At 39.1% G+C, this 22,499-nt stretch overlaps 3 non-coding genes across 3 annotated transcripts; all 3 read right to left on the minus strand.

The window, feature by feature from the left end:
• Positions 1 to 839: 839 nt before the first annotated feature.
• Positions 840 to 922, minus strand: TRNAL-UAA. Its single transcript has one exon. It is a non-coding gene; the product is annotated as a tRNA-Leu (tRNA).
• An 8,143-nt stretch (positions 923 to 9,065) lies between these two features.
• On the minus strand, positions 9,066 to 9,148 carry TRNAL-UAA. The gene has a single exon. It is a non-coding gene; the product is annotated as a tRNA-Leu (tRNA).
• Positions 9,149 to 9,686: 538 nt separating this feature from the next.
• On the minus strand, positions 9,687 to 9,769 carry TRNAL-UAA. The gene has a single exon. It is a non-coding gene; the product is annotated as a tRNA-Leu (tRNA).
• Positions 9,770 to 22,499: the final 12,730 nt, after the last annotated feature.

Consider the following 22,499-nt stretch of genomic DNA (forward strand, 5'->3'; position numbering starts at 1 on the left):
TAATTTGGTTATTACTGTTATGTTTATCATTTACTTTTTATTTTTTATAATTTTCAACAAATGTGTTTTTAAAAGGGATGAATATATCACATTTATATGAGACAAAATAAAATTTTATTAATTGATAATATTCAAATATAAAAGGATAATTAGTTATTTGAACTTCACTAGCTAGCGTAAAATACATGATTTAAAAATATAATGTCTCAAAAACTTTGCTAGCTATGGGGTTCGAACCCATGCACACTTATGTGCAGAAGATCTTAAATTTTCACCCTTAACCACTCGAGCAAACTAGTCATTTATATATTTTATGTAGAATTTTTTATACTTGTAAAATTACTTTTGAAGAATTGGTAACCAATATTAATCACACAAGATTCCTAATGCTAGTTTAAGCATTTTGCAAAGATGAGCAGAAGCTAAGCCTTTAAAAATGACTGTTATATTAATTCCAACTAAATTTATTAGGATTTATTTAACATTTTGTGAGACACATTTATCATCTTCAAACCGCCATGGTACAAGAAATTGTGGGAAAAAACTCTAGCCTAAGATGAAATACTTGTCCAGAGAAAGAAAGAGCAATCCTGTTAGCTGACGAAATATAAATCTTTTAACGAGTAATTCGTTAATACTGTTATATTTATCATTTACTTTTTATTTTTTATAATTTTCAACAAATGTGCTTTTAAAAGTGATGAATATATCACATTTATATGAGACAAAATAAAATTTTATTAATTGATAATATTCAAATATAAAAGGATAATTAGTTATTTGAACTTCACTAGGTAGCGTAAAATACATGATTTAAAAATATAATTTCTTAAAAATTTTGCTAGCTATGGGGTTCGAACCCATGCACACTTATGTGTAGAAAATCTTAAGTCTTCCCCCTTAACCACTCGGGCAAACTAGCCATTTATATACGTTATATAGAATTTTTTATACTTGTAAAATTACTTTTGAAGAATTGGTAACCAATATTAATCACACAAGATTCCTAATGCTAGTTTAAGCATTTTGCAAAGATGGGGAGAAGCTAAGGGTGTGTTTGGTTTGTCCCATTTTCATTTTCTGAAAAATGTGCGTTTTTCGTTTTTCAGAAAATGACTTTTCTGCGTTTTTCGTTTTCTCAGAAAACGCACTCTCATTTATTAGGATCTTCGGATCGCGGCTAGAGAGGGGGGGTGTGAATAGCCGACCTCAAATTCTCGTTTCTTCCTACAATTTGAGTTAGTGCAGCGGAAATAAAAAGTAAAAATGAAAGTGGAGAAGATCAAACCTCAAACATGACGATATAACGAGGTTCGGAGATGATACTCCTACTCCTCGGCGTGTCCGTAAGGTGGACGAATCCTATCAATCCGTCGGTGGATGAGACCCTGGAAACCGGCTAATAAAAACTCCTTTTGGGTGGAGAAACCTCGTCACAATCTCTTTTGCAACAGCAAGATCAGCGTACAAGAAATACAGCAAGAAGCCAAGAACAATATGAATGTAAAAACACTAGTTTGCTTGCCTTCTTGTCGACTGCTGATGAAGCAGCAACTTCACGGATGCCAACCACAGCAGCAACTGATCAGTTGGAGTCCAGCCGAGGGAAGTTCACACGAAGCTTCAGCAGTGGAGAGATCAACAAAGCTCATATAGCAAAGAGAAAGTAGAAGTCCGCTTCCCTGTAGTGACCCTCTTATATGAACCTGCGAAGAAGAAGACACAGATAGAAATCTAGCCGTTGTGACTCAACGGCTAGACCTGGACCGATCAGGCTCCACCCTGATCGATCCAGGACGGATCTGATCGGTCAGGGGACCGATCATGCCCTAGGCTGATCGGTCCCGAGACCGATCCGAACTCTCACAGAGAGTTGGTTTAGGGCCCTGATCGGTCTGTGGACCGATCAGGCCATTGGTGGATCGGTCCACAGACCGATCCCCTCTCCTTTCTCCGAAGACCGAATGCTATTGTTTGGTTACTGATCGGTCTGGTGACCGATCAGATAACCACAATATCACTGGATCGGTCATCAGACCGATCCGATGCCCATGTGGGGATTTAGAGCTTCCCAGCCCTAAACCCTAAAGCCTTCCTGGTCCAGAGAACGAGCTACCGAGCCCTCTCTGACCTAGTCTGGAGAACGAGCTGCCGAGCTCTCTCCGACTTCCATATCCGGTCCAGAGAACGAGCTACCGAGCCCTCTCTGACCTAGTCCGGAGAACGAGCTACCGAGCCCTCTCTGACATAGTCCGGAGAACGAGCTACCGAGCCCTCTCCAACTTCGTCCGGTCCAGAGAACGAGCTACCGAGTCCTCTCTGACCTAGACCGGAGAACGAGCTACCGAGCCCTCTCCGACTCCATCCAGTCCAGAGAACGAGCTACCGAGCCCTCTCTGACCTAGTCCGGAGAACGAGCTACCGAGCCCTCTCCGACCTCCCATGCCAAGCTTCCATACTTGGACTTTTCCCCGTGCCAAGCTCCCTGCTTGGACTTTTCCCGTGCCAAGCTCCCTACTTGGACTTTTCCGTGCCAAGTCTCCATACTTGGACTTTTCCCGTGCCAAGCTCCCTGCTTGGACTTTTTCGTGCCAAGTCTCCATACTTGGACTTTTCCCGTGCCAAGCTCCCTGCTTGGACCTTTCCGTGTCAAGTCTCCATACTTCTTTTCCCGAATCAGGTTAACTCAAGTCGGGTCAACCAGATCAACCTTGACCAAAGGTTGCACCCACAATCCCCCAACTTCCTATTCTTGTCAAACATCAAAATATAACTTCTCTATTCTTGTCAAACATCAAAATATACCTCGAGTCAGGTCAACTCGAGTCGGGTCACCCAGGTCAACCTTGACCTAAGGTTGCACCAACAATCTCCCCCTTTTTGATATTTGACAAAAACCATAATCAAGTTAGGTTAACCCGATAACCTAACTTAGGTTTTCCAATAGTTCTCCAATGTTCTTCCTCGAACATTCTCTGAACATTCTCCCCAAACTCCAATGTTCTTCTTTGAACATTCTCTGGACATTCTCCCCCTTTTTGACACACATCAAAAAGAGTGAATCAAGGTCAAGAGTTTCTTCCTAATGAAAGTCTCATACCTTTCATTGAAACCCTTAATTTCCCCCTTGATACTAAAGTTAACAATCAACTTAGTGATAATCTCATATCACTCATCCTCAGAAATCTTGACGAGCAAAAATTCCCCCTAAAAGTCAACTCCCCCTTGACCATTAGGTAAAACTCCCCCTAAAGGTCAACTCCTTCTTGACCATTGCACCAACAATGTCTTGGAGAGTTTCAACCCTTTAGAAATCTAAAGCACCAACTTCCATAGCTGAAATTTCAGACAACAGTCGAAAATCAGCATTTTGGCACGCTCTGATCGGTCACCAGACCGATCAGGACCCGATCCACACTGCCCTGGATCGGTGACCGATCCAGACTTCCCTGGACCGATCAGAATCTTCTCTGATCGGTCCACAATTCTCTGATAAGAATTTCTGATTTTTCTCCCGAAATTCAAAAACCCCTAAAAAAAATTACAGAAAATTCCAAAAATTGTAAAATTTTGAGGATACATTCCTCATAAAATATATTATCATGGAAAAATAGTTTTCTAAGAAAATAACTCTCATTTTTTAATCTTGATACAAAGTTCGAAAGACTTTGAAATAGCTCAAGGTTAATCCATCTTTATATCAACTTGCTCAATGATGAATGCTATTGCTAGAAAAGCTTCATCAAGGTTTTTCAAATCAATTTTGAAATGATCTTAAACCATTCAATTTAGGACCACAATCTTAGGGCTAAATGTACATGACTTGTACACAAGTTTTCCCTATGATCCTCAAATTCGAATTAGGCTCATCTAGGTACAAGAACTATGCACCTTGATCCTAACTCATAATCCTAATATCTCACACACATCTAAGATGTATCAACCACATCCAAGTCAATTTTGATGTGAGATATGGGTTTAGGTCATCTTTAAACTAAGTTCTCATGTATTTTCTAAACAACAATTTGATCTCCATACCAAATTGTGTTTCTATCCTTAAATCAAATTGATTGATCATAAATGCAAGAGATGATGACATGACATAAAATAATATCATAAGTGGAAATATGTGCCAATGCCATGATGTCATGGCATAAAGTATGAAACTTAAATAAGGCATGACATATAACTAACCTAAGTATTATCATGACATTTCAAATGAAAATAAAATAAATATGATGTCATGACATGACATATGACAAACAATGTATGACAAATAACATATAAAGGTATAGAAAATACCTAATTCTAGTCTTAGTTGCAATTTTTGATAATTTTGATCATTTTACCATAAATTCTATATTCCTAAGTATAATAGACCTAAAATCATATACTAAAGATTTTTAGATCACTATGTGCCAATTAGATTGACCCTATAAAACTCCTCAAATGTGGTTGGCACATCCTAATCACCTTAGGAATAATTTTTAATTTCATTTTCAAGGCTTGATTACACCTTGAAAATTCCTAAAATGCCACCTTTTGCCATGAGTAGGTTAACTACCTATCCAATTAAGGTTGGCACACCCTAAACCATCTAGCGTGAAGGAATCATGCTCCTAGGAACCCAATACCTATTTGAGCTCATTGGGTTCACTAGATATTCACTAGGGATGACTTCCCTAGCAACCCTCCTAATGACCCTCCTAGGCTTTAACGCCTTGGTCATTTGGGACTCATCAAGATCAACTCTAGGGATGACTCCCCTTGTGACCTTGGTGATGGTCTTCCTAGCCCTAGGTCTTGTTCCATAATCGAATGGAACATTATGATAAGTGGGTTTGACCACTTGAGACTTAGGTTTGTGACCCAAACCTCTCATGTCCTTGGGCTTTGGTTTTTGACCCTTAGACCCTAGAGTTGACTTCTCCAAATTCTTAAGAGTCTTTTCTAAAGTGTCAAGACTTCATTTTCTTTCTTTAATACCTCAAGCTTTAATTTTTCATTTTTCTTTGAGGTATTCCTAGGCATATGTCTAGTTGTTTTGGGATTCCTTTCTAGGTTTTCCTTAACCTTAGATGAGTTAATTCTAGGGTTGGTATTTCTAGCATTGTCCTTATCTAAGCTAACATGTTTGGCACCTAAGCACATGTATCGGTTTCTATGGTTATCATGCTTATCATTATTGACAATTGCAATAAAACTACTAGCATGTGTCTTATTAGAATTGCAAGAATGTGCCTTAAAGGATACCTTAGGGTTTGCCTTAGCTCCCCCCATAGATGTGCTTAGTCTCTTGTCCTTGTGAGGTTGCCTCCCCCTTGGACATTGACTTCTATAATGTCCCCTTTGCTTGCATTGGAAACACACCACGTGCTCCTTGCCCTTACGTATCGGGACTCCGGCTTCCTTGACTTTTGGTGCCGGTGGAGTCTTCCTAATCCTCTTTGGACATTTACTTTTGTAATGCCCATATTCCCTACACTCAAAGCACATTATATGTAATTTACTTGAAATTAAGTTGCTTGAGTTACCTAGGGTTGAGGATGGATATAAGCTCTCTCCTTCATCCCTTCCGGAGGTAGAGGCTTCTTCTTCTTGCTCCAGTCTTGAAGAAGAACTCTCCTCCTCTTCTTCCTTAGATGTTGAGTAGCCCTCAACTTCTAATTCCATACCTCCATGATGTGAGCTACTTGGCTCACTTGACTCCTCTTCATAACTTGAATTGGAGCTCTCCTCATGGAACTTAGCCAAGTTGTTCCACAACTCCTTAGCATTGTTGTATCCACCTATCTTACACAAGATATCATTAGGTAATGAAAATTTAAAGATTTTCGTTACCTCGTCGTTGATTATGGATTGGTGGATTTGTTCCTTCGTCCACTTCTTCTTCTCGAGAGGTTTTCCTTCTTTATCTACCGGAGGAATAAAACCTACTTGTACACACTTCCAATTTACTAGATTAGTCATAAGAAAATACTTCATTCTTACCTTCCAATACGCGAAGTCGTCGCGATCGTAGAAGGGTGGAATCGTGACGTCTTCTCCAAGTTGATCCATTCTTTAGCTTGTGCTCCCCCGGGTGTTAATCCGATGAAGAGCAACCTTGCTCTGATACCACTTGTTAGGATCTTCGGATCACGGCTAGAGAGGGGGTGTGTGAATAGCTGACCCCAAATTCTTGTTTCTTCCTACAATTTGAGTTAGCACAGCGGAAATAAAAAGTAGAAACGAAAATAGAGAAGATCAAACCTCAAACATGACGATATAATGAGGTTCGGAGATGATACTCCTACTCCTCGGCGTGTCCGTAAGGTGGACGAATCCTATCAATCCGTCGGTGGATGCCCTGGAAACCGGCTAATAAAAACTCCTTCTGGGTGGAGAAACCTCGCCACAATCTCTCTTGCAACAGCAAGATCAGCGTACAAGAAATACAGCAAGAAGCCAAGAACAATATGAATGTAAAAACACTAGTTCGCTTGCCTTCTTGTCGACTGTTGATGAAGCAACAACTTCACAGATGTCAACCACAGCAGCAACTGATCAGTTGGAGTCCAGCCGAGGGAAGCTCACACGAAGCTTCAGCAGTGGAGAGCTCAACAAAGCTCAGATAGCAAAGAGAAAGTAGAAGTCCGCTTCCCTGTAGTGGCCCTCTTATATGAACCTGCGAAGAAGAAGACACAGACAGAAATCTAGCCGTTGTGACTCAACGGCTAGACCTGGACCGATCAGGCTCCACCCTGATCGATCCAGGACAGATCTGATCGGTCAGGGGACCGATCAGGCCCTAGGCTGATCGGTCCCGAGACCGATCCCAACTCTCACAGAGAGTTGGTTTAGGGCCCTGATAGGTGGATCGGTCCACAGACCGATCCCCTCTCCTTTCTCCGAAGACCGAATGCTACTGTTTGGTTACTGATTGGTCTGGTGACCGATCAGATAACCACAGTATCACTGGATCGGTCATCAGACCGATCTGATGCCCATGTGGGGATTTAGAGCTTTCCAGCCCTAAAGCCTAAAGCCTTCCTGGTCCAGAGAACGAGCTACCGAGCCCTCTCTGACATAGTCTGGAGAACGAGCCGCCGAGCCCTCTCCAACTTCCATATCCGGTCTAGAGAACGAGCTACCGAGCCCTCTCTGACCTAGTCCGGAGAACGAGCTACCGAGCCCTCTCCGACTCCATCCAGTCTAGAGAACGAGCTACCGAGCCCTCTCTGACCTAGTCCGGAGAACGAGCTACCGAGCCCTCTCCAACTTCGTCCGGTCCAGAGAACGAGCTACCGAGCCCTCTCTGACCTAGTCCGGAGAACGAGCTACCGAGCCCTCTCCGACTCCATCCAGTCCAGAGAACGAGCTACCGAGCCCTCTCTGACCTAGTCCGGAGAACGAGCTACCGAGCCCTCTCCGACCTCCCATGCCAAGCTTCCATACTTGGACTTTTCCCCGTGCCAAGCTCCCTGCTTGGACTTTTCCGTGCCAAGTCTCCATACTTGGACTTTTCCCGTGCCAAGCTCCCTGCTTGGACCTTTCCGTACCAAGTCTCCATACTTGAACTTTTCCCGAATCAGGTCAACTCAAGTCGGGTCAACGAGATTAACCTTGACCAAAGGTTGCACCCACAATCTCCCAAATTCCTATTCTTGTCAAACATCAAAATATAACTTCTCTATTCTTGTCAAACATCAAAATATACCTCGAGTCAGGTCAACTCGAGTCGGGTCACCCAGGTCAACCTTGACCTAAGGTTGCACCAACATCATTTTCTTAAAAATGAATGTGGAAAACGCAAACCAAACGTGTTTTCCATTTTCTCAGAAAATGAAAACAGAAAACAACATGAAAAACACAAATCAAACGCCCTCTAAGCCTTTAAAAATGACTGTTACATTAATTCCAACCAAATTTACTAGGATTTATTTAACATTTTGTGAGACGCATTTATCATCTTCAAACCGCCATGGTACAAGGAATTGTGGGAAAAAACTCTAGCCTAAGATGAAATACTTGTCCAGAGAAAGAAAGAGCAATCCTATAAGCTGACGAAATATAAATCTTTTGATGAGTAATTTGGTTATTACTGTTATGCTTATCATTTACTTTTTATTTTTTTATAATTTTCAACAAATGTGCTTTTAAAAGTGATGAATATATCACATTTATATGAAACAATTTTTTTTTATTAATTGATAATATTCAAATATAAAAGGATAACTAGTCATTTGAACTTCACTAGCTAGCGTAAAATACATGATTTAAAAATATAATTTCTCAAAAACTTTGCTAGCAATTCTGTAAGTGCTGAAATATAAATCTTTTGATGAGTAATTTGGTTATTACTGTTATGTTTATCATTTACTTTTTATTTTTTATAATTTTCAACAAATGTGCTTTTAAAAGTGATGAATATATCACATTTTATTAATTTCTCAAAAAGTTTGCTAACTATGGGGTTCGAACCCATGCACACTTATGTGCAGAAGATCTTAAGTCTTTCCCCTTAACTACTCGGGAAAACTAGTTATTTATATATTTTATGTAGAATTTTTTATACTTGTAAAATTACTTTTGAAAAATTGGTAACCAATATTATTCACACAAGATTCCTAATGCTAGTTTAAGCATTTTGCAATGATTGAGAGAAGCTAAGCCTTTAAAAATGACTGTTATTAATTCCAACCAAATTTACTAGGATTTATTTAACATTTTGTGAGACACATTTATCATCTTCAAACCGTCATGGTACAAGGAATTGTGGGAAAAAGCTCTAGCCTAAGATGAAATACTTGTCCAGAGAAAGAAAGAGTAATCCTGTAAGCTGACGAAATATAAATCTTTTGATGAGTAATTTGGTCATTACTATTATGTTTATCATTTACTTTTTAATTTTTTATAATTCTCAACCAATGTGCTTTTAAAAGTGATGAATATATCACATTTATATGAGACAAAATAAAATTTTATTAATTGATAATATTCAAATATAAAAGGATAATTAGTTATCTGAACCTCACTAGCTAGCGTAAAATACATGATTTAAAAAAATAATTTCTCAAAAATTTTGCTAGCTATGGGGTTCGAACCCATGCGCACTTATGTGCAGAAGATCTTAAGTCTTCCCCCTTAACCACTCGGGCAAACTAGCCATTTATATGCTTCATGTAGAATTTTTTATACTTGTAAAATTACTTTTGAAGAATTGGTAACCAATATTAATCACACAAGATTCCTAATGCTAGTTTAAGCATTTTGCAAAGATGGGGAGAAGCCAAGCCTTTAAAAATGACTATTACATTAATTCTAACCAAATTTATTAGATTTATTTAACATTTCGTGAGACACATTTATCATCTTCAAACCGCCATGGTACAAGGAATTGTGGGAAAAAGCTCTAGCCTAAGATGAAGTACTTGTCCAGAAAAAGAGCAATCCTGCGAGCCGATGAAATATAAATCTTTTGATGGGGTAATTTAGTCATTACCGTTATGTTTATCATTTACTTTTTAATTTTTTATAATTTTCAACAAATGTGCTTTTAAAAGATATGAATATATCACATTTATATGAGACAAAATAAAATTTTATTAATTGATAATATTCAAATATAAAAGGATAATTAGTTATCTGAACTTCACTAGCTAGCGTAAAACACATGATTTAAAAAAATAATTTCTCAAAATTTTTGCTAGCTATGGGGTTCGAACCCATGCGCACTTATGTGCAGAAGATCTTAAGTCTTCCCCCTTAACCACTCGGGCAAACTAGCCATTTATATGCTTCATGTAGAATTTTTTATACTTGTAAAATTACTATTGAAGAATTGGTAACCAATATTAATCACACAAGATTCCTAATGCTAGTTTAAGCATTTTGCAAAGATGGGAAGAAGCTAAGCCTTTAAAAATGACTATTACATTAATTCCAACCAAATTTACTAGATTTATTTAACATTTCGTGAGACACATTTATCATCTTCAAACCGCCATGGTACAAGGAATTGTGGGAAAAAGCTCTAGCCTAAGATGAAGTACTTGTCCAGAAAAAGAGCAATCCTGCGAGCCGATGAAATATAAATCTTTTGATGGGGTAATTTGGTCATTACCGTTATGTTTATCATTTACTTTTTAATTTTTTATAATTTTCAACAAATGTGCTTTTAAAAGTGATGAATATATCACATTTATATGAGACAAAATAAAATTTTATTAATTGATAATATTCAAATATAAAAGCATAATTAGTTATTTGAACTTCACTAGCTAGTGAAAAATACATGATTTAAAAATATAATTTCTTAAAATTCTTGCTAGATATTATATTTTAATTTAATTGGTTTGGTCGATTTAATTATTAATTAATTGTTTATCCGTAGCCAAGAGAAATTAGAGAAGGACCTTTTCAAAGTAAATAACCTTTCTAAAGTAAATGACCTATCTAAACGTAAATGAGCTAATCCTGTCTGAAAGTGAAGAAGGCGATTAGCTGGGTATGTGGCTCTGCGGTTGACTAGAGAAATACTATGCGTGATCCTGCAAAACTAAGAGTGTTAGTGTCGGGCTAGGGAAGGGTCTCAGCGTTGGCTCTCCGATGCTCAAGTCAGTCCTTCGTTCAATAGAGAATAAATGGTAGAAGTGAACAGTAGCTAGAGCGTGTAGAATAGTGAAGCATCGCATACCTTCACCTATGGATGGAAACCCCATTTTATAGTGCCACTAGAGTATGTGCACACATTCTAAAGCAGGTGCACATTTTCGAAAGCACCTTAGGAAAAGACAAGTCGAAAACTGCCCCTGACACCTTTTCCTAAGTAAGCACGTAAATCTTTAATGTGACATGATAGAAACTTCTAAAGTACTGTTTGCTTGCTGGATATTTTTAGTTGTTGGCAGTACAAACTTTCAAAAGAGTACGGTAAGAGATATAGGTGGGTTCCGCTATGTTGCTTTCAACTATGAAAAGAAAATTTGATCTCTTTAATATTTTTGTCGTTTTTAAAAGCATGTTGAGCGTTATTTTGATCGTAAAATACTCTCTCTTCATTTTGATTGGGGTGGAGAGTATTAAGCGTTTTATCGTCATCTTACTTCCTCTAGCATCCTCCATCGAGTCTTTTGTCCCCACACTCCTAAGCAAAATGGATCCGCCAAGAGAAAAATATCGTCATGTGATTGAAACTGCCTTAGTTCTTCTTAATCATGCCTCAGTTCCACTTAAATTTTGGGATGACGTCGTTCAAACCATAGTCTACCTTATCAATCGTTTTCCCACTCCATTATTTCAAAATAAGTGTCCTTTGGAGAGACTTTATAATCATTCTTAAGATTACCCTTTCTTTCGTATATTTGGTTGTGCATGCTATCCTTGGTTACGACCTTACTCTAAACACAAGTTAAATCATCTCTCTCAATAATGTGTTTTCCTTGGTTATAGTAATTTGCATCATAGGTACCGTTGCCTCTATATTTCGGCCGGGCGGATATATATTTCTCAATATGTTACTTTTGATGAATCTCTTTTCCCATTTGCAATTGCTACCTCGGATTCTCCTTCAGAGAATCAAGAAACCTATCTAATATCAACGAGTAATATACTAGAATCCTCGCAAGTTGCTTCATCAGGACATATTAAAACTACAAGGGGGGATGATATCTTGGATCCTGCTCCATCTCCACAAATTCCAATAAACTCAACGGGTAGTGGTGATCCTCGGGTAACGATTAAGGAAGGCGTTTTCGATGGGCTGGAAGGCGCCTTCGCATTGTTCTTCGAAGTTGCCTTCCAAGCCATGGAAGGCACCTTCCATAAAGCAAAAGGCAGATTGGCTCCCATAAGCTGATCTCTTCTTATGTGGGTGATGCTCCTGCTACTCGGAGTTGAGCTCACCCGAATCCAACTCCAACCTTCTTCTCGAGCAGACTTCCTCCCTATCTTCTTGTTCCTCAGACGCCGCACACATTCTTCGCGTCCATCGGTGTACTCTTCCGCAGCATCTCCTCCCTCGGATGCACCAAGCCTGTCGACTCCTTTTTCCATGTCATACTTCTCGCTTGCTACGTCTTCCGCTCGACTTCTTGTATTCCTAAGCTCCTGCACACTTAGATACAAGAATAAAATACACAGGACCTAACTTAACTTGGTTAACCATATCAGAACTACCACGGAGTACTTACAAGTTTAATATAAGGATCAAATACACATGACCTAACTTAACTTAGCACTAGAACTGAAGTAGAAGGCAACTCTTCAGAGGCGTCGATCGCGTTGGACTCAGCCGCTCTCTGGTAGGGGTGATTGGTTGTAAGCTCCACTCGGCCTACAGTTCTTGCTCCTTAGCGTGGATTTCTACCTCTTCCAAGTAAATTGAGTTATCAACTAGAGCAGATAAAATGATGTTCACTGCATAAAATAAAAAAAATCCCTTAGTTAGTGATAATACAACAACCAAGTTATCGAAGCTTACCGAGAGAGTTAGGGAGCTTCTTTTGGATAGGACTCAAGCCAAACAAGTGCAGGAGGCCTTCGCGTAACCATCGATGGATCTTGAAGCGTTGACCACTCAGCTTGGGAACGAGATATAAGTAGTGTTATGTTTGTAATTTCCTATGTTAGGAAGGAAAGGAAGGAAAGATTGTCATTCAATTGGCCAAGAGGCGGGCTCAGACATTTCAAGGAAAAAGAAACATGACTTCCAACCCTTGTTCGAAGAAGGCATGTCTTCGAAGAACACTAACTTTGAACGAGATTGAAAAGGTAAACTCCCGATTTCAATTTTTTGGGATAAGAAAATAGAAAGAAATTTTGAGGTGTAGAAGGAATACTATACAGACAAAATAATATGAATGTGCCACATAGGGCACGGATAGCGTTCAGGGTGAACTGTTGTAGAGGAATACGGAAATACTGACTCACCACTGATAGAAATGGGGGAACAGAGAAATGAAGACCGACTACTAACTGGTCTATAAAAAAGATGATGTGATTATCAGGAGGACGATGAGGATGGGGATTAGGAGAAGGGATGACAATTCGATAGTCGGGGATTTCATACCGAGCACGGATGTAAGATTTATCAGTGGCATCAAAATCTGAAAATGTTAGGGTATACCAAGAAGCAAAGGATTCTTCCATCATGAGAAAACACAAAGTAAGAAGAGAGTGAAGGACTTATTGATGGTCAAAGGGGAAAGAGAGAAGAACACCATAGGTGAAAGGTCTCCGAAAATAAGATCGGAGAAGGCAAAAAGCAAAGTGACGAGAATAGAGACCGGTTAGGGTTTCTATAAAGTATAATTCAATTATGGTCATTGGATTGAAATAGTGTGCAATGGATCGTTGGTCTGTACAAAGAGAGATACTCTTTAGCTGTATGAGGAGACGTGCTTTAGAATCCGTTTTAGAAGACAAAAAAGGAGGAAGAGGGGGGGGGGGTCACGTGGCATCAACCCATAAATAGGTGTTTATGATGGAGGCGACAATCAAATTATTCTTTTGTCCATACACCTCTCCGTGCATCCTCGGTAATCTCTCCTGAGCAACTGGCCACTAACAAGTAGTTTTCGAAAAAAATCATTAAGTCCTCAAGGCGTAAAGGGGAGTGTGAATTGCGGATGACCATAGCAAAAGGAGGTGAACGGGTAAAAGTAAGACCTAGGTCCAGTCAATCAGCTACACCTCCTTCGACTAAACTTAAAGGGAAGGCTAGTGATACGAGTTATAATGAGCGGACCCAGGGGTGATGCGGCTGCTAGAATCAAGATGACGGGGTAGTTAGAGTCAAGACCGTGTGGCGATCAAAGCTGCGAAAGGAGAACATCTCCTCACCTGACTTTAATTGGTCGCCCAACACTAAGGTTTTTAGATCCAACCGGACCGAGTTACCAGTTGGCTGGAGAAAGATGGCCAACCCTTAAGCCAATCGAACCTAGGGAGTTTAATGCCTTAAGGATGGTCAGCTCTTAAGCCGACATTAAGGATGGATAACCTTACGTGTCGGCCGGAATTACCGACTCACTCCACAATAGACCAACCATAGGTATTGTCAAGGGGAAGAATAAACTTCTTACTTTATATGAGTTTCCTTGTACGCACTCAGGTGACCTTGATTGTTGATCGCCTTAATGGGTTTCCATGCGATAGTATGTCTATGTATTCGTCCAGTTATAAAGTCGGACAAGATCATATGCCTCGGTAGTACATAAAGTCGGTCGAGCATAACTAGGGCTGGAATTTTTTACAAAATTCCCGACCCTTCCCGACTCCCAACTCATTCCCATCCCGAATTTTTCCCGATCCGAGTGGTCGAGATTTTTCCCGACTCAATCAAAATCGGGAAAAGGATCGAGAACACAAGTTCTACCCGGCGGGATTCCCGACCCGACCTGAATATATTAATAATACTTTTTAATTAGACTTTTTAAAAAAATAATATAGAAAACTAGGGTTAAAAATTAAAATATCTAAAAACTGAAGTACGATTTAAAAAAAATACAAAAAGAAAAATAGAAAAGTAAGAAAACTAGAGTACTTACGCATCTCAAATTCTCATTCACTCATTCAGCCGTTCACTTCACGCCACACACGAATCACGCCACACGCGAATCAAGCCATTCACCCTTCTCCCTCGCCAATCGCCGATCGCCAGCTTATTCCACTGGAACCCTAGCTCACACCCACACGACCACACCTCCTTTTCGATTCGTTACTTCCGCCTGTCCATTCAGGAGCTCTCTTATCTCTTCCATTTCTCTACGTGTTTGGCTATAGCGTCCCTAACAACAGTCCAAGCCACGTTGCCTCCCCCGTTCCCGTATCAATTCTTCGCGGTTGACGTTTCCCTCCCTCCCTTAGTTCATGCTCTACTGGCCAGTAAGCCAACGCAGCAAAGAGCCACATTGATCTATAAAGGTATTTGCCAAAACTTTGCTGCAATTGCTACATTAGTTACAATCATAGCTTCTATTTGATGTTGTTGCTTTCATATGGATTCAATCAATTTGTTTACCATGATGGTATGTTTATTATGTTTCTGGTGAACAGAATTTTCTTATAATGTTCTCTACGTGTTATATAGGTTTTATATTTTTCTTAAATATTGCTCCCTAATTACTTGAGTATCATGAACATGCATTTGTATGCTATTTTGTCTGGTATATCTATCTAAATATTTCTTGTTTTGCCTTATGATAAGTTCCTTGGGGGCTCAGTAAAGTGTTTGATTGAAAAGTGTTCTGCCTTGTGATATATTTCTATATAAATTTTTAACAGGATGTCAAATTATCAATATCTATTTTTCTTAAATCTTGCTCCCCTAGCATTATCTTTTTAGTAATATTTGAATATTTCTAACTATGCTATCTGATTTTGAACGATATTCATATTATTGTAGTCGTTCATAAGTTCATTCATGGATGCATCTAGCGGAAGTGGTAGCTCTCTTTCCTCCACTCAACCTCACACAGTATCTCCATCCAAAACATCAATCATTCATGAGGAAGTAGTAGATATTAGAGGCAAAAGGAAAAAAGTAGCGGATGTATGGTCACACACCAAGAAAATTATAAGGACAAATGACAAAAATGATGTCATTGTTGTTGTTGCTACTTGTAATTATTGCAAAATTGAAGTTCCTGCCCATTGCAACACACATGGGAATAATGGCATTGAGGGGCATGTGAAGAAATGCAAAAAGAATCCTCATAATGCGGTGAAGTCAGGTTCTTCTCAACCAATCTTAACACAGTCGTCCATGAATAATGCTTTGACACCCCACATCTTTAGCCAAAAAAAGCTTGAAAATAAGGTTGTTGCATTTGTTGTTAAAGATGAGATGTCGTTTAGGGTAGTGAAAGGGGTAGGGTTTGTAGAGATGATGAAGGAAGCTCAACCTCGATTCAAGATTCCCAACAGAAAGAAAATTGCATCTCTTATATGGGATTATATGCATTGGAGGTGGCTAAGATAAAGAGTGTCATTGGTGACCAAAGGGTAAGTATCACGACCGATACTTGGACCTCAATTCAGAATATCAATTACATGGTAATTGATCCGGTGGTAAGGACCCACCCCTCAGAGGGTCATGGCCACGGTGGAAGTCAAAGTCTAGATGGTCAACGTCCCTGTGTCATTGGCCGGTCGGACAACTCACTCACCCGACCGAGACAAAGAAGTACCGATCAGATATGACCACAGCTCGGCTAGGCACCGAGCTTCCAACGCTCAAAACAGACATACGTCGAGCGGCCAGCTCGCTCGGACTTACATCGAACCTCGTAACCAGTGAAAAAGGATTGCATCATGACAACAGAGCTCTGACAGTGGAAGGTTGGCCGAGCGGCCACCCCACTCGGCCAAAGGGCTGGGCCACCCGAACGACTAAGGGCTGGCCGAGCGGTCATCCTGCTAGGCCCGCTAACAGACAAAAGGAGGATCAGCGAATATCCTCGTGGGAACTCGCACCACCGATATACGACATGGACAGGCAGAGGATCGTACGGTGGAAGCTTCCACTGTCATGTCAGGAATATACTGGGGTCATTGAGGTATGATGTCAGGGATGCTTTCTTGACATGTCTTTTCAGGGGAAGCTTTGAAAAGTGTGATTACCTCGAGGAGCGTGCACGCGTATCCCCGGAGCCCTATATAAAGGGCTCCAAGCTTCGACGGAGGTATGCATAATCTTTACTATAGCTACTGTTACTCTGCTACTTTGTTTCCTCGCTTCTACATCGCCAACAACTGACTTGAGCGTCGGAGGGCCATCGTCGATAAACCCTGATAGGATCGAGTAGCGCGATAGAGGGGGGGGGGTGAATATCGCGTCCTTTAAAAACTAATCGTTTCTTTGAAATCAAAGTCGTGCACAGCGGAAAGTAAATAGAGACAGTTTGTTTACTTCGTTCGGAGCCTAGCTCGACTCCTACTCGAAGGCTCGCGGTCCTTGACCACACCGATGGGCAAAACACTAAAACTCTTCTCTCCGAAGTCCTCGGAGAGAAGCAGATCGTACAGGTACAATAGAATAAAATAGTAACAAGCCTACTATCTTATTTACAATTAAGTGAAAAATAAAATATATATACCGACAAATGAATCGAAGATTTAGCGTAGGTCGGTGCTTTCGAATGATGCAGCTTGTTGTACTGATGAGGAAGAGTCACTTGCAGAGCAGTAACTTGTGATCAGAAAAGTTATCCTGGCCTCTGACCTCGAGCCTGAATTTATAGGTGCACTGAGGTTCGGTCGACCGATCCCTCTGTTCGGTCGACCGAACTAGCTCTAATCACCCACAGCTGGAGTCTGACGCTGACTCGTAAATTCTGCATTAACTGGCCTTCAATGGTTCGGTCGACCGAACCCTTTTATCGGTCGACCGAAAAAGGTTTTTCCTTGTTCACTGAAATCTGCCGAGATCACCCTTTAATGCTGATTAAATGCTGATTGGATCGGTCGACCGATCCCCAGGTTCGGTCGACCGATCAACTTCTATTTCCTTTGCTGCTGATCAGTGCTGATGATCTGTCCTGTGCTGAGTCACTATGGTTCGGTCGACCGATTTTCTGGTTCGGTCGATCGATCAAACATTTGACCGGACTGAACTCTGCTTTGCCTGATCTGAACTGATCTCTAGTCTGAGTTAAGCTGGTTCGGTCGACCAATCCTCCTGTTCGGTCGACCGATCAAGCCGAATCTGCAAAACAGAGTTTAAACAATATTCCTGCAAAACAAGTGTTAGCACAGTAATATAATGCATGAGTAATATAGACAGTAGAGTTGTCTTGATCTCAACTTGGAAACCTTCCTGGTATGCATAATCTTTACTATATCTACTGTTACTCTGCTACTTTGTTTCCTTGCTTCTACATCGCCAACAACTGATTTGAGCGTCGGAGGGCCATCGTCGGTAAACCTTGATAGGATCGAGTAGCGCGATAGAGGGGGGGGTGAATATCGCGTCCTTTTAAAACTAATTGTTTCTTTGAAATCAAAGTCGTGCACAGCGGAAAGTAAATAGAGACAGTTTGTTTACTTCGTTCGGAGCCTAGCTCGACTCCTACTCGAAGGCCCGCGGTCCTTGACCACACCGATGGGCAAAACACTAAAACTCTTCTCTCCGAAGTCCTCGGAGAGAAGCAGATCGTACAGGTACAATAGAATAAAATAGTAACAAGCCTACTATCTTATTTGCAATTAAGTGAAAAATAAAATATATATACTGACAAATGAATCGAAGATTTAGCGTAGGTCGGTGCTTTCGAATGGCGCAGCTTGCTGTACTGATGAGGATGAGTCACTTGCAGAGCAGTAACTTGTGATCAGAAAAGTTATCCTGGCCTCTGACCTCGAGCCTGAATTTATAGGTGCACTGAGGTTCGGTCGACCGATCCCTCTATTCGGTCGACCGAACCAGCTCCAATCACCCACAGCTGGAGTCTGACGCTGGCTCGTAAATTCTGCATTAACTGGCCTTCAATGGTTCGGTCGACCGAACCCTTTTATCGGTCGACCAAACAAGGTTTTTCCTTGTTCGCTGAAATCTGCCGAGATCACCCTTTAATGCTGATTAAATGCTGATTCGATCGGTCGACCGATCCCCAGGTTCGGTCGACCGATCCCCAGGTTCGGTCGACCGATCAGCTTCTATTTCCTTTGTTGCTGATCGGTGCTGATGATCTGTCCTGTGCTGAGTCACTATGGTTCGGTCAACCGATCTTCTAGTTCGGTCGATCGATCAAGCTTTTGACCGGACTGAACTCTGCTTTGCCTGATCTGAACTGATCTCTAGTCTGAGTCAAGCTGGTTCGGTCGACCAATCCTCCTGTTCGGTCGACCGATCAAGCCGAATCTACAAAACAGAGTTTAAACAATATTCCTGCAAAACAAGTGTTAGCACAGTAATATAATGCATGAGTAATATAGATAGTAGAGCTGTCTTGATCTCAACTTGGAAACCTTCCCGGTTTCTTCAGTTGGATCAGCGACTTAAGGTTGTTCCCTCTGGGAACCCGACCTCACTGTCGCTCCTCCAGTTTGCTTACCTCAACCTACCTGCCAAATTTTGATCCTCCAGATCCAGTTTGGACTTTTCACTCAGCCTTGATCAGCTCCCCAGGACTTTTCTCTTGATCTTCAGTCCTCTAGACTTCTCGATCATACAGCCAAGCATTGGGTCCCCTTGACCTGCTTGGACTTGCACCTGGGTTCCATGATCTGCTAAGACTTTTCTGCCTAGCCTCCAGCTAGGACTTTCCCGGTTGAGTAAACATCCTGCACACTCAGTCAACTTGTTAGATCATAACAAGACTTAACTTGAACCTTTGACAACATCAAAACTCAGGTTTGATTCTGGTGCAGTTTGCACCAACAATCTCCCCCTTTTTGATGTTTGGCAACCAAGGTTCAAAGTTAAGTTTAAAAATATGCAACAGGTAAATAAACAAGCATAAAAATATGCAACAAGTAAATAAGCAAGCAATTTAACTTTTAACTCACCCTTTGAATTAACTTACTCTCCCCCTGAATTCACTATCTTTCCCCCTTTGACACACATCAAAAATAGAGGCAGAACCAAAAACCAAGTAAATTTAGAATAGACAAATCAAAGAATAGACTTATATTTTGAAAAACATTACGAAAAATATACTAAGTCAAGAAAAATTTTTAAAAGTATATGTTGAAAAGAATTTTTAAGTAAAAAATTTAACAACCTTTTAAAAGATTATATTTTGAATTTTGAAAAATATTCTAAGTCAAGAAATTTTCAAAAAAATTCTAAAATCATATATTGAAAAGAATGAATAAAAACATTTGAAAGAATAACAGTTTAACAACATTTTAAAAAGTTATATTTTGAATTTTCAAAAAAAAATACTAAGACAAGAAATATTTTGAAAAATTCTAAAATTATATGTTTTTTAAAAAATGAAATATTAAGTAAATTAAAACATTTGAAATTTTATTTCTTTTGAAAAAGAATAAAATAAATTTTTAGGAGAATGAATATCTGAAAAATAATATTTTGAAAAAATTTGATCAAAATAGTATAAGCCTAAAAATCTTGTTTTGAAGCTCCCCCTAAAATTGACAACTTCCTAAAGTCCAAGCATGGATATAGAAATACTAAGGAAAATTTGTCCTTATGATGAAATGTCCAACCCTTGTCCAAGGCCAACTATCATAAGATAGTAGCAATTTGACTCAGGTTGGTCAATTTGAGCATTGTATAACTAGCAAGGTTTTACTTACTAGTCAACTCAAATTGATCAATGTTTGTTATTTAAAGCCCAGATTTATAGCGATGCACTGACATAAGCATCTGAAATCTAGGGCTAGGACCTAAGCATCTCACCCATTCTAAGTTATCAAACAAGGGATCCTACTGTGCTTGTGAGATGCTGGCTCCTAGAACTATAGGATCATGCAATTCTACGATAAGACCTAGGCTATTCCATAAAATGAAAAATAGTTTCAAAGTATTTTTGAAACAAAAATTTGAAATGGGAATTTTTACAAAAATAATTTTGAAAAATAAACTACGTAGTAATTTTCAAAAACAAAGAACCTATTCTACAAAACATAACCCTAATTGTCTTCTTAGATTACTAAATTCTGCTTCAGGTAAGGGTTTAGTAAAAATGTTTGCCAAGTTAGATTTGGATTCAATATAATTAAGTTCAATATTCCCTTTGGACACATGATCTCTAATGAAGTGATGCTTAACCTCTATATGTTTAGTTCTAGAGTGATGTACTGGATTTTTAGTAAGATTTATAGAACTAATATTATCAATGTAGGATTTTACAGTTTTATAATCTAGATTAAAATCTTTTAATGTATGAGACATCCACAACAATTGAGTTACACATTCACCCATTGCTATGTATTCGGCTTCAGTGGTAGATAAGGCAACACATTGTTGCTTACGGCTAAACCAACTAACTAAAGATGATCCTAACAACTGACACCCTCCACTTGTACTCTTTCTATCTAACTTACATCGAGCATAATCCGAATCCGAGTATCCGACTAAGTCAAAATGTGAGGTTCTTGGGTACCAAATTCCCACATTTATAGTGCCTTTTAAATATTTGATAATTCTTTTAACCAATGAAAGATGAGTTTCTTTTGTACAAGTTTGATATCGGGCACACATACTAACTGCAAATAAAATGTCAGGTCGGCTTGCAGTTAGATAAAGTAAACTCCCTATCATACTTCTGTAATATTTTAAGTCAACAGGTATACCATTTTCATCATTATCAAGAGTTAGATTACTTGTCATTGGTGTTTTAAGCCCTTTACAGTTTTCCATACCAAATTTTTTAAGAAGTTCTTTTGTATATTTAGTTTGATGTACATAATTACCATATTTAGTTTGTTTAATTTGGAAACCTAAAAAATAATTTAATTTACTAACTAAACCCATTTCAAATTCATTTTCCATTAAGGTTACAAATTCTTTTAAAAATTTTGAATTAGTTGAACCAAATACAATATCGTCTACATAAACTTGGGCTATAAAAATGTCTGAATTAAAGGTTTTAATAAAAAGTGTAGCATCAATTTGGCCTTCTTTAAAACCCTTGGATTTTAGAAAACTAGATAAACATTCATACCAAGCCCTAGGTGCTTGTTTTAATCCATATAAAGCTTTTTTAAGTTTAAAGACATAGGTTGGATTTTCTAGATCTTCAAAACTGGGTGGTTGACTAACGTAGACTTCCTCCTTAATAACGCCATTTAGAAAAGCGGATTTAACATCCATTTGGTACAACTTGAACCCCTTAAATGCAGCATAGGCTAACAACATTCTAATTGATTCAAGTCTAGCTACCGGGGCATAAGTCTCGTCGTAATATAGTCTTTCGACTTGACTAAACCCTTTCGCTACTAAACGAGCTTTATTTCTTAAAATATTACCTTGATCATCTAATTTGTTTCTAAACACCCATTTAGTATCAATGACCGTTTTATTTATTGGTGGAGGTACTAAGTCCCAAACCTAATTTCGTTCAAATTGGTTTAACTCTTCTTGCATTGCGATTACCCAGTCTGGTTCTATTAATGCATCATTTATATTTTTAGGTTCAATTTTAGATATCAATGCTATTTGACTTAGATTTCTAAAGGCAGATCTTGTTTGAACTCTTAATTCAGGATTTCCTATGATTTGATTGACTGGATGGTGAGGGTTAGATTTTAATAATTTTGAATTTTCAGATTCTTTAAGGTTAGGTAATTCTTCATCATCTACTTGATTACCATTTGAATGAGGTTGAGTTGTAGAGTCAGTATCAATTTCATTAAATGTTACATTTGTTGTTTCCTCAATTTTCAAAGTAGATTTGTTATAAACCCTATATGCCCTACTTGTAGATGAATACCCTAGAAAAATTCCCAAGTTAGTTTTTGAAGTGAATTTGCCTAAGTGATCCTTAAGATTTAAAATATGAACATTACAACCAAAAACTTTAAAATATTTTATATTAGGAATTTTGTTG

This window comes from Zingiber officinale, chromosome 7A (genome assembly GCF_018446385.1).
Source record: "Zingiber officinale cultivar Zhangliang chromosome 7A, Zo_v1.1, whole genome shotgun sequence".
NCBI classification, from domain to species: domain Eukaryota; kingdom Viridiplantae; phylum Streptophyta; class Magnoliopsida; order Zingiberales; family Zingiberaceae; genus Zingiber; species Zingiber officinale.